This window comes from Oncorhynchus masou, unplaced genomic scaffold (assembly GCF_036934945.1).
Source record: "Oncorhynchus masou masou isolate Uvic2021 unplaced genomic scaffold, UVic_Omas_1.1 unplaced_scaffold_844, whole genome shotgun sequence".
Taxonomy (NCBI): Eukaryota; Metazoa; Chordata; class Actinopteri; order Salmoniformes; family Salmonidae; genus Oncorhynchus; species Oncorhynchus masou.
In genome coordinates, this window is record NW_027014907.1 from 306,110 (window position 1) to 323,912 (window position 17,803).

Genomic DNA, 17,803 nt, shown 5'->3' on the forward strand with positions numbered 1-17,803 from the left:
ACATTATTTAGACCTCATAACCTGTAATGTGGACCACAGAGAGGTCTGGTTCAGAACAGCACATTATTTAGACCTCATAACCTGTAATGTGGATCACAGAGAGATCCGGTTCAGAACAGCACATTATTTAGACCTCATAACCTGTAATGTGGACCACAGAGAGGTCCGGGTCAGAACAGCACATTATTTAGACCTCATAACCTGTAATGTGGATCACAGAGAGATCCGGTTCAGAACAGCACATTATTTAGACCTCATAACCTGTAATGTGGACCACAGAGAGATCCGGGTCAGAACAGCACATTATTTAGACCTCATAACCTGTAATGTGGAACACAGAGAGGTCCGGTTCAGAACAGCACATTATTTAGACCTCATAACCTGTAATGTGGACCACAGAGAGGTCTGGTTCAGAACAGCACATTATTTAGACCTCATAACCTGTAATGTGGATCACAGAGAGATCCGGTTCAGAACAGCACATTATTTAGACCTCATAACCTGTAATGTGGACCACAGAGAGGTCCGGGTCAGAACAGCACATTATTTAGACCTCATAACCTGTAATGTGGATCACAGAGAGATCCGGTTCAGAACAGCACATTATTTAGACCTCATAACCTGTAATGTGGACCACAGAGAGGTCCGGGTCAGAACAGCACATTATTTAGACCTCATAACCTGTAATGTGGACCACAGAGAGGTCCGGTTCAGGACAGCACATTATTTAGACCTCATAACCTGTAATGTGGATCACAGAGAGATCCGGTTCAGGACAGCACATTATTTAGACCTTATTGGTCGACCACGAGGTCCTCTCATTGCTGACGTTGGCCCCCGTAACAGACTTGTCATGATATATTAGAGGCACATATCTCCCTGAGATTACACAGACCCACAATGAATTTGAAAACAAATCCAGTTTTGATTATCTCCCATGTCACACTGTGGAATTTTACCCAGTAGATATCACAGCAGCAAGATGTGTGATCTGTTACCTCAAGAAAAGGGCAACCAGTGAAGAACAAACACCGTTGTAAATACAACCCATATTTATGCTTATTTCTTTTCCCTTTTGGACTTGAACTATTTACGCATAATTACAACACTGTATATAGACATAATATGACATTTGTAATGTCTTTATTCTTTTGGAACTTTTATGAGGGTAATATTAACTGTTGATGTTTTAATTGTTTATTTCACTTTTTTGTTTATTATCTATTTCACTTGCTTTGGCAATGTTAACATATGTTTCCCCATGCCATTAAAGCCCTTTGAATTGAACTGAATTGATTTGATATGTGACCTGAAAAATAAGATCTGAATGAAGTCCAGCTTGGTTGTTTTAGGGATCCAGTTTGGTTGTTTTAGGGACCCAGCTTGGTTGTTTTAGGGATCCAGATGGTTGTTTAAGGGATCCAGCTTGGTTGTTTTAGGGACCCAGATTGGTTGTTTTAGGGGTCCAGCTTGGTTGTTTTAGGGCTCCAGCTTGGTTGTTTTAGGGATCCAGCTTGGTTGTTTTAGGGGTCCAGCTTGGTTGTTTTAGGGGTCCAGCTTGGTTGTTTTAGGGGTCCAGCTTGGCTGTTTTAGGGGTCCAGCTTGGTTGTTTTAGGGGTCCAGCTTGGTTGTTTTAGGGACTCAGCTTGGTTGTTTTAGGGATCCAGCTTGGTTGTTTTAGGGATCCAGCTTGGTTGTTTTGGGGATCCAGCTTGGTTGTTTTAGGGACCCAGCTTGGTTGTTTTAGGGACCCAGCTTGGTTGTTTTAGGGACTCAGCTTGGTTGTTTTAGGGGTCTAGCTTGGTTGTTTTAGGGGTCCAGCTTGGTTGTTTTAGGGATCCATGCCACGGCATGTGACATGTCATGTATTTTGACTGGCTGTGACATTTTAATGGATTGAATCATGTATAAAGTGCTGCCGTGTGCCAAAGCTCTTGCGTGTCTCAGGAAAACTCCTGTCTGTGGTGATTAAACTGCTTGCAAGTGGGTTAAAATTTACTATTTACATTGAAACATCTTTTTTTTCTCCACTGATTTATCGCTGTACAACAAAACAGAATATGTATTTTTTATTTAACCTTTATTGAACCAGGCAAGTCAGTTAAGAACAAATTCTTATTTTCAATGACGGCCTAGGAACAGTGGGTTAACTGCCTGTTCAGGGGCAGAACGACAGATTTGTACCTTGTCAGCTCGGGGATTTGAACTTGCAACCTTCCGGTTACTAGTCCAACGCTCTAACCACTAGGCTACCCTGCTTGGCGAGAAGAGTGTAAGTCGTTGAAAGCACCATTAAAATGTCTTGGATCAAGAGTTACTGTCCGATACTCCCAAGATTCAGCCAAAATATTTTAACTATGTACAATGACAGTTTTATTATGACAGTTTACTCAACGGTTTAATGACATCTGGCAGTTAACGAGTGTCTCAGAAGCCTGCAACTCCTGTTCTGGACAGCCCCCATCCACATGGTGTGCAGGTTCTTATTCCACACCAGCACTATGTCCCTCGGATACCAAAACACAGGTTGAATATCATGCCAGATCTTTGCACATTAAAATAACTTTGAATGTCATAAACTCTTAGTCTGCATGGTGTTGATGTTCTCTCCACCCACAAACACGCCAAGTAAATATCTTGTGTCTAATAACAGTGGCATCTGCTCAACTAGTGCATCCAGCAGCTCCCCTCTATGGGGCTTCTTGTACTGATGTGCTGGGTGGACACCGAACAAACAGGGGGGATTCAGGTGAAATGTTCTGAACATTGCTGATAGAAATGTATTGAATAGAGCTGACGTGATTCTCTATTCTACCTGACAGACAGTCATATATGTTCTACACAATACATTTCTGTCTAAATGTCACCCTATTTGAACATTAATATAGCTGGAACCATGATGATGCTATGAATTCAATAATGTCCCCATAGTGTTGCTTGAGTATGATAATCAATATGTTGTTTTGTTGCAGACCAGGAGAACCAGTCCGTCCTGATTACGTACGTTTTTTACTAAAATCTCACTTGAGAAAATGTTTCTACAGCAATATGTTGTGTCACTTGGGTGTGATATATTACATTATGAATGGATTAGGCTACGCATAGGAATGAGTCGATGAGAGGGGATATTTGTTAATGATAGAGGTACAGGATAGAGGTACAGGATAGAGGTACAGGATAGAGGTACAGGATAGAGATACAGTATAGATTTACAGGATCCTCTGTTGTCCATAGAAATGTCGCTCATCACCACCAACCCCTACGACTTCCCCATGTGCAGTCAGGGTCAGATCACTGTGGCCAGCATCAACGACAAGGAAGAGCTGGATGCCACAGACGTGAGTCAAACAAAGGGTTCATCATGTTCTATATATGGAATGGGTAGGACCACCATACACACTGAATGCACTGTGCAATTCCAACTTGGTGGCAGCTGGGAATTTTCATGGATTTTGTTTTATTCTGCCTTATTGTTAGTTCGGCGTGTATCTCAAGGAACTCTTCATGCCTTCACACTTCACCGTGAGGCCCATACTGTACATGTAAGACATCCACAAGAGAGTGTCACTAAGTCCCTGTGGAACTGTGTCAAATGTATTTTGTGCTGTCATCTACCTGTGTTGGTCAAGTGTCATCACGTGGATCTGAGAAGCCAGTCAAATGTCCATCCCATTTGTTCTGGTGAGAGAACAGAACTGTAGTGTTCTGTATGTGAACAAACTACCGTTCAGTTCATCACTGTTGTACTTCCTGTCTAATGCCAGGATGCCATTACAATCCTGGGCTTCAGCAATGATGAGAAAAATAGCATCTACAAGCTGACAGGAGCTGTACTGCACCATGGCAACTTGAAATTCAAGCAGAAGCAGCGTGAGGAGCAGGCCGAGCCAGACGGCACAGAGGGTGAGTCCCACTCATAGATATACAATATGTAAACATTAGTCCCAGTCCCACTCATAGATATACAATATGTAAACATTAGTCCCATTCCCAGTCCCACTCATAGATATACAATATGTAAACAGTCCCATTCCCAGTCCCACTCATAGATATACAATATGTAAACATTAGTCCCATTCCCAGTCCCACTCATAGATATACAATATGTAAACATTAGTCCCATTCCCAGTCCCACTCATAGATATACAATATATAAACATTAGTCCCATACCCAGTCCCACTCATAGATATACAATATGTAAACATTAGTCCCATTCCCAGTCCCACTCATAGATATACAATATGTAAACATTAGTCCCATTCCCAGTCCCACTCATAGATATACAATATATAAACATTAGTCCCATTCCCAGTCCCACTCATAGATATACAATATGTAAACATTAGTCCCAGTCCCACTCATAGATATACAATATGTAAACATTAGTCCCAGTCCCACTCATAGATATACAATATGTAAACATTAGTCCCAGTCCCACTCATAGATATTCAATATGTAAACATTAGTCCCAGTTCCACTCATAGAAATACAATATGTAAACATTAGTCCCATTCCCAGTCCCACTCATAGATATACAATATATAAACATTAGTCCCATTCCCAGTCCCACTCATAGATATACAATATATAAACATTAGTCCCAGTCCCACTCATAGATATACAACGTGTAAGACAGACAGAGCCTCATCAAAGTCTGGCAGGAGATCATTTATAGAGACCAAATTCCAACCTCAAGAAATGATTTAAAATTATGGTTGTGGGTCCAAATCAAATCAAATTTATTTATATAGCCCTTCGTACATCAGCTGATATCTCAAAGTGCTGTACAGAAACCCAGCCTAAAACCCCAAACAGCAAGCAATGCAGGTGTAGAAGCACGGTGGTTAGGAAAAACTCCCTAGAAAGGCCAAAACCGAGGAAGAAACCTAGAGAGGAACCAGGCTATGTGGGGTGGCCAGTCCTCTTCTGGCTGTGCCGGGTAGAGATTATAACAGAACATGGCCAAGATGTTCAAATGTTCAGAAATGACCAGCATGGTCGAATAATAATAAGGCAGAACAGTTGAAACTGGAGCAGCAGCACGGCCAGGTGGACTGGGGACAGCAAGGAGTCATCATGTCAGGTAGTCCTGGACCGGTCAAAACCTAGACCTTTTGTCGGTGTGACATCAGAATCAGGTAATCTTGTGTTTCTGAGTCTGTTGTTGTTGGTTCTCTCTGCAGTGGCTGATAAAATCGGCTACCTGCTGGGCCTGAACTCAGCTGAGATGTTGAAGGCTCTCTGCTACCCCAGAGTGAAGGTCGGCAACGAGTATGTGACCAAGGGACAGACTGTGCCTCAGGTAAGGTGGCCAAACACAGCTTTTACCATTTTCTGAGCACCATACATCTTTTGGTGATGAGTGAATTGCTTGTTTTGAATAGTGATGATGTTTTCCCCAAGCTCTTTTCACCTTGTCACTAGACATGGTCAATATCTCATGTATTCATTTGAGGTATTATTATTGCAGGTTAATAACTCAGTCTCAGCTCTGGCCAAGTCCATCTATGAGAGGATGTTCTTGTGGATGGTCATCCGTATCAACGAGATGTTGGACACCAAGAATCCAAGGCAGTTCTACATCGGTGTGCTCGACATTGCCGGGTTTGAGATCTTTGACGTGAGTCTGAGACCAGAACAAGACAATTTGTTGTGATTGAGAGGGATTACAGCCTTGTATGATGATGAAATGATCCCTTCTGAAATTCCTTCAACAGTACAACAGCATGGAGCAGCTGTGCATCAACTTCACCAATGAGAAACTGCAACAGTTTTTCAACCACACCATGTTCGTCCTGGAACAAGAGGAGTACAAGAAGGAGGGAATTGTCTGGGCCTTCATTGACTTCGGCATGGACTTGGCTGCCTGCATTGAGCTTATTGAGAAGGTAAGCTGTCTGTCAGGATTATAATGGACCTCAACAGCAAAGTTCAAATGGAGATATTATCACATGGTACGACTGTTGAGAACTCAATATGTTTCCTATTGTGCCACTAAATGAAGATACTCTGATAATAGCGTATTTGCTAAAGGAATACATGTGATCCTAAATGTAAACATCACTAATTTGATGTATATCTCTTTTCGTAAAGCCATTGGGCATCTTCTCCATCCTTGAAGAGGAGTGCATGTTCCCCAAGTCTTCAGACACTACCTTCAAGGACAAGCTGTACTCCCAGCATCTTGGCAAAACCAAGGCGTTTGAGAAGCCCAAGCCAGCCAAAGGCAAGGCAGAGGCCCACTTCTCCCTGGTTCACTACGCCGGCACTGTGGACTACAACATCACTGGCTGGCTGGAGAAGAACAAGGACCCCCTGAACGACTCAGTTCTTCAGCTGTACGGGAAGTCCTCAGTCAAACTGATGGCGACCCTGTATGTCGCTGCCCCACCTGAGGGTAAGACGAGCAGAACATCAAAATATTTCATGAAGAACTAATTACAAATCAGTCCTATTCTCTTTAAAGGGTCAGTCTGCAGTTGCTACATCCATTTGTGGACTGAAGACATGTACCCATTCGTTCTTGAAGAACATCAGCTTAGTTCAGCCGTTGTACCCCATCAGAAGCCGAAATATCAGCTTTTACTCGTATGCTTGTAAGCAAAGTAAAGGGAAACATGCACTTCACAGCCTCAAAACATTATTAAAACTATCATTTTGATATCATGAATGGTCAGTCCTTGAATACATAGATCTGTTTATAAATTTGAGTGGTTATGTTTCTCCAGACCATTTCTCAGTTTTTTTTATCAAAACAGGGGCAGGGAACAAGCTTTGTTATTGTTTCAACTGCTGATTGCTGCTTTAAATGTATCACAATTTGTCAGGGTGATTTACTGGGTTAATTTACTCATACAATAGGTGTTATTTTACACAATCTCATTGGCAGCATTTGCATTAAGATACGTGTGAAGATAACCTGAGATCCCTCTCATTTATAATTATATTGAACTTTTCTCCATTATAACAGATACAACCAAGAAAGGAGGCAAGAAGAAGGGTGGTTCCATGCAGACTGTGTCCTCCCAGTTCAGGGTGAGCTTTTAAAATGTGGATATTCAGCTGTAGTGACTATCATAAATGATTTCTGAGAACATGGTTTGTAACCCTCCTACAGGAGAACTTACATAAGCTGATGACCAACTTGAGGAGCACTCATCCTCACTTTGTACGCTGCCTGATCCCCAACGAGTCAAAGACTCCAGGTACAAATAGATGTTGAGTTAAATATGACATCTTGTCAGTACAGTATCAGTAACACTAACAAACCAGTCTTTAACCTGTTTATGAGTATTTAAAGAGATTTGGTTTGTGTTTCCAGGTCTGATGGAGAACTTCCTGGTTATCCAGTAGAATCATCTATGCTGACTTCAAGCAGAGGTAAACACACACACGCACACACACACACACACACGCACACACACGCACACACACACACACACACACACACACACACACACACACACACACACACACACACACACACACACGCGCACACACACACACGCGCACACACACACACACACACACACACACACACACACACACACACACACACACAGAAATATCTTCTCCAAGGGTTTTCCCAGCATCAGAATAGGCTTAACCAACCCATTACAACTTGACTCATGTTTAACATTTCTCCTGATTCAGGTACAAAGTACTGAATGCCAGCGTCATCCCCGAGGGCCAGTTCATGGACAACAAGAAGGCTTCTGAGAAGCTGCTTGGGTCCATTGATGTGAATCATGAGGACTACAAGTTTGGACACACCAAGGTCAGTCAAAAGCCCCCAGCAAAAGATGCCAACTAAAACACAACTTCAATGATAATTTAAACTCTAACCATTAAATGTCTCTCCGGTTGATCTGTCCATCTTGTAATTATTTCTTAAAAATGTGAAGAAACATTGTAGTCAATTCATTATCTTGTGCATTATGTCAGAATGGTATGTCTGCAGTTATCTATATCAGTGTACATTATTCATCTACAACTATACAATAACTTACAACTCATAACGAATCTCATGGTTTGTTTGTAAGGATTACAACGTTTATGTTGTTCAAATCAATCTAGTGGTTTTGTTCCTCTCTTTGGATTCAACCTTTCTATCTGGTACCACCTGACTGTGGTTCCATAATTGACCATGTCAACCTGTGTCAGGTGTTCTTCAAAGCCGGTCTGCTGGGTGTCCTGGAGGAGATGAGAGATGAGAAGCTGGCCTCTCTGGTCGGCATGGTCCAGGCTCTCAGCCGTGGATTCCTCATGAGGAGAGAGTTCACCAAGATGATGGAGAGGAGGTGAGGAAGAGTAGACATCTTGGCAAACAATTTTGTCAACCTCTTGTATGTAATGCATAATGATTGTGTACTGAATATGCTGTGAGTTGTTCAGGATGAGAAAGTACATGTTATAATATTCTATTAAAGCAGCAGGTTGGGATTTAGCAAGCTGTTCAATTGTTATTTAAATAAGTGATTTTTACCCATTAATTCTGGAATAATATGAAATGCCTCGTTATCTTAACATCACCTATCAGTTCTTTCATCTCAAGCTCCGTTTAGACATTTAAGAGGGATTTCATTTCCCGAGCCTCATTCCTCAGCTGTACGCAAAAAGTGGTGGAGTCCCCTTTTTGTTATTCTTCGAATCGCAGAATGTAGCTTTAAAGACGTCATCCAGTGATTTTATTTTGTACTTTTCCAGTTAAGGAATACTGGGAATGCCACTCCTTGAAGTTTGCAGTTGTATAAAACAAAAAAACTATTTTCTTCCAGACATATATTTTTACCCTTTAGTGTGTGTACTTTACTGTATTTATACTTGGGATATCGTCTTCCACAGGAAAAGTAAAAAACAAAAACACTGGAGGAGATCTTTAAGCATGTCACTCACCATGTCAGTCACCATGTCAGTCACCATGTCACTCACCGTGTCACTCACCGTGTCACTCACCGTGTCACTCACCACGTCACTCACCGTGTCACTCACAGTGTCACTCACCGTGTCACTCATCGTGTCACTCACCGTGTCAGTCACCGTGTCAGTCACCGTGTCACTCACCGCGTCACTCACCGCGTCACTCACCGCGTCACTCACCGCGTCACTCACCGCGTCACTCACCACGTCACTCACCACGTCACTCACCACGTCACTCACCATGTCACTCTATCCTTTCTGTGGACCAGAGATTCCGTCTTCACCATCCAGTACAACATCCGTTCATTCATGAATGTGAAAACCTGGCCATGGATGAAGTTGTACTTCAAGATCAAGCCCCTGCTGCAGAGCGCTGAGACTGAGAAGGAGCTGGCCAACATGAAGGAGAACTATGAGAAGATGACGTCGGACCTGGCCAAGGCTCTGGCCAAGAAGAAGGAGTTGGAGGAAAAGATGGTGGCCATGGTGCAGTAGAAGAATGACCTGGCGCTTCAAGTCGCATCTGTGAGTGAGCAACAACCCTCATCAGAGCACATTTAGACACACAAGTACACAGACACAATCGCACACATACCAACAGGTATCAACAATAATTGAATAGGATGCAGAATACAGTATTGTCTAGAATACAGTATATACATATGAACAATAATTGAATAGGATGGCCTTGACTAGAATACAGTATATACATATGAAGTACATAGAACAGTGATGACAGGTCTATGCACGTAGTGCAGCAGCCACTAAGGTGACTAGAATACAGTATATACATATGAAGTACATAGAACAGTGATGACAGGTCTATGCACGTAGTGCAGCAGCCACTAAGGTGACTAGAATACAGTATATACATATGAAGTACATAGAACAGTGATGACAGGTCTATGCACGTAGTGCAGCAGCCACTAAGGTGACTAGAATACAGTATATACATATGAAGTACATAGGACAGTGATGACAGGTCTATGCACGTAGTGCAGCAGCCACTAAGGTGACTAGAATACAGTATATACATATGAAGTACATAGGACAGTGATGACAGGTCTATGCACGTAGTGCAGCAGCCACTAAGGTGACTAGAATACAGTATATACATATGAAGTACATAGGACAGTGATGACAGGTCTATGCACGTAGTGCAGCAGCCACTAAGGTGACTAGAATACAGTATATACATATGAAGTACATAGGACAGTGATGACAGGTCTATGCACGTAGTGCAGCAGCCACTAAGGTGACTAGAATACAGTATATACATATGAAGTACATAGAACAGTGATGACAGGTCTATGCACGTAGTGCAGCAGCCACTAAGGTGACTAGAATACAGTATATACATATGAAGTACATAGGACAGTGATGACAGGTCTATGCACGTAGTGCAGCAGCCACTAAGGTGACTAGAATACAGTATATACATATGAAGTACATAGGACAGTGATGACAGGTCTATGCACGTAGTGCAGCAGCCACTAAGGTGACTAGAATACAGTATATACATATGAAGTACATAGGACAGTGATGACAGGTCTATGCACGTAGTGCAGCAGCCACTAAGGTGACTAGAATACAGTATATACATATGAAGTACATAGGACAGTGATGACAGGTCTATGCACGTAGTGCAGCAGCCACTAAGGTGACTAGAATACAGTATATACATATGAAGTACATAGGACAGTGATGACAGGTCTATGCACGTAGTGCAGCAGCCACTAAGGTGACTAGAATACAGTATATACATATGAAGTACATAGGACAGTGATGACAGGTCTATGCACGTAGTGCAGCAGCCACTAAGGTGACTAGAATACAGTATATACATATGAAGTACATAGGACAGTGATGACAGGTCTATGCACGTAGTGCAGCAGCCACTAAGGTGACTAGAATACAGTATATACATATGAAGTACATAGAACAGTGATGACAGGTCTATGCACGTAGTGCAGCAGCCACTAAGGTGACTAGAATACAGTATATACATATGAAGTACATAGAACAGTGATGACAGGTCTATGCACGTAGTGCAGCAGCCACTAAGGTGACTAGAATACAGTATATACATATGAAGTACATAGAACAGTGATGACAGGTCTATGCACGTAGTGCAGCAGCCACTAAGGTGACTAGAATACAGTATATACATATGAAGTACATAGAACAGTGATGACAGGTCTATGCACGTAGTGCAGCAGCCACTAAGGTGACTAGAATACAGTATATACATATGAAGTACATAGAACAGTGATGACAGGTCTATGCACGTAGTGCAGCAGCCACTAAGGTGACTAGAATACAGTATATACATATGAAGTACATAGAACAGTGATGACAGGTCTATGCACGTAGTGCAGCAGCCACTAAGGTGACTAGAATACAGTATATACTGTAGATATGAAGTGGGTAAAACAGTATGTCCCCCCCCCCCCCAGACGTGCACTCCTCTTCAAGGATGGATCAATGTTCGATTATTAAAGTGGCCAGTGATGCCAGGTCTATGTACATAGGGCAGCCGCCTCTAAGGTGCAGGGTTGAGTAACCGGGTAGTAACCGGCTAGTGATGGCTGTTTAACAGTCTGATGGCCTTGAGATAGAAGCTGTTTTTCAGTCTCTCTGTCCCTGCTTTGACACACCTGTACTGACCTCACCTTCTGGATGATAGCGGGGTGAACAGGCGGTTGAAGTCCTTGATGATCTTTTTTGGCATGTGATATATATGTCATGCATTTAAATTGATTTGCTCTCACTTATTTGACTAAATGAAGTATATATTTTGATACACCAAGTGAAAACACCGTTTTTTTTCTCTTGTTCTGAAACCAGGATTCAGAGAATCTGAACGATGCTGAGGAAAGGTGTGAGGGGCTCATCAAGAGCAAGATCCAGCTGGAGGCCAAACTCAAAGAGACGACTGAGAGGCTGGAGGACGAGGAGGAGATGAATGCTGAGTTGACTGCCAAGAAGAGGAAGCTGGAGGACGAGTGCTCTGAGCTGAAGAAGGACATTGATGACCTGGAGCTCACCTTGGCCAAAGTGGAGAAGGAGAAGCACGCCACTGAAAACAAGGTCTTGTAGACAGTCTAACCAAACAATAATCCAAAGAATAATCAACTCAAAACAGAAATGTAATTCAAGTCTTTTTTTGAGTGCAGTAAAAATTAAGACACAAAATAGTGTAATTTCAGTTGTGGTGTCCTCCCCACATTCATTACATGTTCTGCTCCCCCCTCGTTTCTGATTTCCATTCAGTCCACTGGCAGGAGTACAGTGCCATCTAGTGTTGAATCTATAGTACAGTACTTGTTGACACATTTCTATTATCCATTTAATTAAAACCACTTATGGTGAAGTGACCAAAAACAACGTTTGTTGTGGCCGTTTTCAGGTTAAAAACCTGACAGAGGAGATGGCGTCTATGGATGAGAGTGTTGCCAAGCTGACCAAGGAGAAGAAAGCCCTCCAAGAGGCACACCAGCAGACACTGGATGACCTGCAGGCAGAGGAGGACAAAGTCAACACTCTGACCAAGGCCAAGACCAAGCTGAAACAGCAAGTGGACGACATGATGTTGCTTCTTACCGTTGTTAGTTTGGTTCCTGCATGCGCCACTGTCTAATGAATATAGTAAATATTTTAGTGTAGCTGGTTATGTATAAACACATTTATGCTAAATATACAGTACATGCTATTATTATGTAGTGAGGTTCAATTGTTTCTACTGTATTGTAGTGTTCATTCCCCCTGCTCCTGACCCTTTTTCTAGGCCCGTATTGAGGAGCTGGAGGAGGAAATTGAGGCTGAGCGTGCTGCCAGGGCCAAGGTTGAGAAGCAGAGGGCCGATCTCTCCAGGGAACTTGAGGAGATCAGCGAGAGACTTGAGGAGGCCGGAGGCGCCACTGCTGCTCAGATTGAGATGAACAAGAAGCGCGAGGCTGAGTTCCAGAAGCTGCGTCGTGATCTTGAAGAGTCCACCCTGCAGCATGAGGCCACAGCCGCCACTCTGCGCAAGAAGCAGGCCGACAGTGTGGCTGAGCTCCGGGAGCAGATCGACAACCTGCAGCACGTCAAGCAGAAGCTGGAGAAGGAGAAGAGCGAGTACAAGATGGAGATTGATGATCTCTCCAGCAACATGGAGGCCGTCGCCAAGGCTAAGGTGGGTAGTGATGGTTTGGTCAAGCAGTGTTGAGGGTCAACTAAATTACTATTCAATAACTGAAGTTGACAGTCCCACATGTTTCACTAACAGGGCAATCTGGAGAAGATGTGCCGTACTCTTGAGGACCAGCTGAGCGAGCTCAAGACGAAGAATGATGAGAATGCTCGCCAGGTCAACGACATCAGCGGACAGAGGGCCAGACTCCTTACAGAAAATGGTACCTTCAACAATGAACAACAAACCAATATAGTTCACCTCAGTATACCTCACCTCACAATAACATGTGTCGGGGCTGTAAATTCAGTCCACACAGTTTCTGCACTACGATTCCTCAAAATAAAATTTCAATCTTGAAAGAATGACTCATTAACAAGATTTCCCTCTTTCCCGGCAGGTGAGTTTGGCCGCCAGCTGGAGGAGAAGGAAGCCCTGGTGTCTCAGCTGACCAGAGGTAAACAGGCCTTCACCCAGCAGGTGGAGGAGCTGAAGAGACTGATTGAGGAGGAGGTCAAGGTAAGGCATCCTAAATGGAAACCACCTTCCAGTTTAGAGCTTTATCTACACATAGACTGTTTCTACGCCTCTCTCAGAGACTTCTACTGTCATCTGTTTTACTCTCTCTCTCTAATCTCTCTTTGTCTTTCTTTCTCTCTCTGGCTAAAAATGCACTGGCTCATGGTGTCCAGTCTGCCCTCCATGACTGTGATCTCCTGAGAGAGCAGTTTGAGGAGGAGCAGGAGGCCAAGGCAGAGCTGCAGCGCGGCATGTCCAAGGCCAACAGTGAGGTGGCTCAGTGGAGGACTAAGTATGAAACTGATGCCATCCAACGCACAGAGGAGCTGGAGGAGGCCAAGTGAGTTGCACTCAATAGCAAAGACTAAAATAAACGGTGTGGATGGTGAGGCTGGTACGGGATCTGAGAAAACGTTATTTCAATATGTAGTGCAATATTTGAAACTGGTATACTTTCCTATTGATGTATTTTTATTCCTCCAGTGGTGATCTTTTGTTATGGACAGGCAGACAGTTGTATAAGTGAAGCATTTAGTGAGGTTTAGTGCTTTTATATTTAATAATGTCAACCCACCCAATTCATATTCATTATATAGATAGGCACGTTTTATTTTGTCTGGTTCAGCCTCCCAGATAAATCGACATATTTTTTGCTCATATGATTTGAAATGAATCATCAGGAGTAGGCAGCTCCATAAGTAAGTGAGTAAGCTGAGATGACTAAGTGTCACGCCCTGACCTCAGTTAACTTTGTTTTCTTTATTATTTGGTTAGGTCAGGGTGTGACGAGGGTGATTTGTGTAGATAGCCCTGTCTAGGGTTTTTTGTATGTTTATGGGGTTGTGCTAGTCTCGGTGTTTATATGTCTATGGTTGCCTAGATTGGTTCTCAATCAGAGGCAGCTGTTTATCGTTGTCTCTGATTGGGGACCATATTTAGGTAGCCATATTCAATGCATAGTTTGTGGGTTGTTATTCTATGTTTAGTTGCCTGTTTGCAGTAGTTATATAGCTTCACGGGCTGTTCTGTTCAGTGGTCGTTCTGTTCATTAAAATAGTTATGTACGCTTATCACGCTGCGCCTTGGTCTCCTCATTATGACGACCGTGACAGAACAACCCACACTACAAGGACTAAGCAGCGTGAAAAGGAGGAATAGCGCTTAATGGGGAGATGGACCTGGGAGGAGATATTAGATGGCGCAGGACCCTGGACACAGCCGGGGAGTATCGTCATCCTCAGGAGGAGTTAGAGGCAGCGAAAGCGGAACGGCGATACTACGAGGAAAAATACCGGAGAATAGAGGAACAGCGACGATATGAAGGTACACGGCTCGAGTGCGCTATTCTAGCCCGGTGCGCTCTATTCCAGCTCCTCGGATTGGCCGGGCTAGAATGGGCATCCAGCCAGGAAGGAGGGTGCCGGCTCAGCGCTCCTGGTCTCCAGTGTACCTCCTTGGCCCAGGATATCCTGCGCCGGCTTTGCGTACTGTGTTTCCGGTGAGTCTACACAGCCCAGTAAGTCCTGTGCCACCGCCCCGCATTTGCAGGGCGAGAATAAACATCCAGCCAGGACGGGTTGTGTCAGCTCTACACACCAGACCTCCAGTATGCCTCCACAGTCCAGTTCGTAAATCTGGACAGTGTAGACAACAAACGATCAATCTTGCAGAATGCGCAGACAGGCACTCACTATAGGCAGCATACAAGTCACTGGAAAATATTAAAACCTTCTGCCCAAACATTATGCCCAAACATTCTGCCCAAACATTCTGCCCAAACATTCTGCCCAAACATTCTGCCCACACCTCTACAGAAATGGGATCAAATATGTCAGTGCTTTTTCTTTTACAAACTGCTGTGGCTTAATTCCAATAGTGCCCAATTATATATTAAATAAAGGGCATTATTGCCCCCATAAAAGGTACATTTTGGACCGAGACTTGGCACTCTGGTACCGCTTGGCGGGCGGTAGCAGAGAAAACAGTCTATGACTTATGTCTGTTACCCTGTTTATAATGTCTGTCACCGTGTTTATAATGTCTGTCACCCTGTTTATAATGTCTGTCACCCTGTTTATAATGTCTGTCACCCTGTTTATAATGTCTGTTACCGTGTTTATAATGTGAATTACCATGTTTATAATGTCTGGTACCGTGTTTATAATGTCTGGTACCGTGTTTATAATGTCTGGTACCCTGTTTATAATGTCTGGTACCGTGTTTATAATGTGAATTACCCTGTTTTATAATGTCTGGTACCGTGTTTATAATGTCTGGTACCGTGTTTATAATGTCTGGTACCGTGTTTATAATGTCTGGTACCGTGTTTATAATGTTAGTGATTAGTGGCCGGGCCGGGCCCAGGCAGAGTGGTAGTATTTAATGAATCAGCCCATATTCCTTAATGATTAGTGGCCGGGCCCAGGCAGAGTGGTAGTATTTAATGAATCAGCCCATATTCCTTAATGATTAGTGGCCGAGCCCAGGCAGAGTGGTAATATTTAATGAATCAGCCCATATTCCTTAATGATTAGTGGCCGGGCCCAGGCCGAGTGGTAGTATTTAATGAATCAGCCCATATTCCGTAATGATTAGTGGCCGGGCCCAGGCAGAGTGGTAATATTTAATGAATCAGCCCATATTCTTTAATGATTAGTGGCCGGGCCGGGCCCAGGCAGAGTGGTAATATTTAATGAATCAGCCCATATTCCTTAATGATTAGTGGCCGGGCCCAGGCAGAGTGGTAATATTTAATGAATCAGCCCATATTCCTTAATGATTAGTGGCCGGGCCGGGCCCAGGCAGAGTGGTAATATTTAATGAATCAGCCCATATTCCTTAATGATTAGTGGCCGGGCCCAGGCAGAGTGGTAATATTTAATGAATCAGCCCATATTCCTTAATGATTAGTGGCCGGGCCCAGGCAGAGTGGTAGTATTTAATCAATCAGCCCATATTCCTTAATGATTAGTGGCCGAGCCGGGCCCAGGCAGAGTGGTAGTATTTAATGAATCAACCCATATTCCTTAATGATTAGTGGCCGGGCCCAGGCAGAGTGGTAATATTTAATGATTCATTTACTTCATTGATCTCCGCTTTTGTTTAACCAATTGTGTTACAAAGCTTAATTTGTCCCACAGTTAGGGTTATTCTTTTAGTTGAAGAATAATTATCACTGCTTTGTGTTTTTTTTTAGATGTGCCACCCTAAAGGACTGAGTGGCCTCGTCAGCCTTGTGGATTCAATTAAAGTCGACCTTTCCATTTGAGAATGCTGAGCTCAGTATGAGCGGCGTAGGTTTTTCAATACAGCCAGTTGTTTTCAGTATTCTCTTGGTACTAGGTTTCGTATGTTTCCAGTCTCGTGTGTTCCTTGAACAGTCTTATCCATATAGACGCCAGGAATTCAAATAGAAGATAAAGCATTTAATACATTATCACAGCATATTGACTATGCTTGGCCTGTCAGTGTTCTCCTCAGACCATATTAAATACATTATCACAGCATATTGACTATGCTTGGCCTGTCAGTGTTCTCCTCAGACCCATATTAAATACATTATCACAGCATATTGACTATGCTTGGCCTGTCAGTGTTGTTCTCCTCAGACCCATATTAAATACATTATCACAGCATATTGACTATGCTTGGCCTGTCAGTGTTCTCCTCAGACCCATATTAAATACATTATCACAGCATATTGACTATGCTTGGCCTGTCAGTGTTCTCCTCAGACCATATTAAATACATTATCACAGCATATTGACTATGCTTGGCCTGTCAGTGTTCTCCTCAGACCATATTAAATACATTATCACAGCATATTGACTATGCTTGGCCTGTCAGTGTTGTTCTCCTCAGACCCATATTAAATACATTATCACAGCATATTGACTATGCTTGGCCTGTCAGTGTTCTCCTCAGACCATATTAAATACATTATCACAGCATATTGACTATGCTTGGCCTGTCAGTGTTGTTCTCCTCAGACCCATATTAAATACATTATCACAGCATATTGACTATGCTTGGCCTGTCAGTGTTGTTCTCCTCAGACCCATATTAAATACATTATCACAGCATATTGACTATGCTTGGCCTGTCAGTGTTGTCCAATTTGTAAGTCGCTCTGGATAAGAGCGTCTGCTAAATGACTTAAATGTAAATGTAAATGTTAAATGTCTGGTACC

At 43.0% G+C, this 17,803-nt stretch overlaps 1 pseudogene; it reads left to right on the forward strand.

Annotated features, from left to right (window-relative positions):
- The first annotated feature begins 3,236 nt into the window (after nt 1-3,236).
- LOC135537803 (myosin heavy chain, fast skeletal muscle-like) lies at nt 3,237-13,957 on the forward strand (annotated as a pseudogene).
- Nucleotides 13,958-17,803: the final 3,846 nt, after the last annotated feature.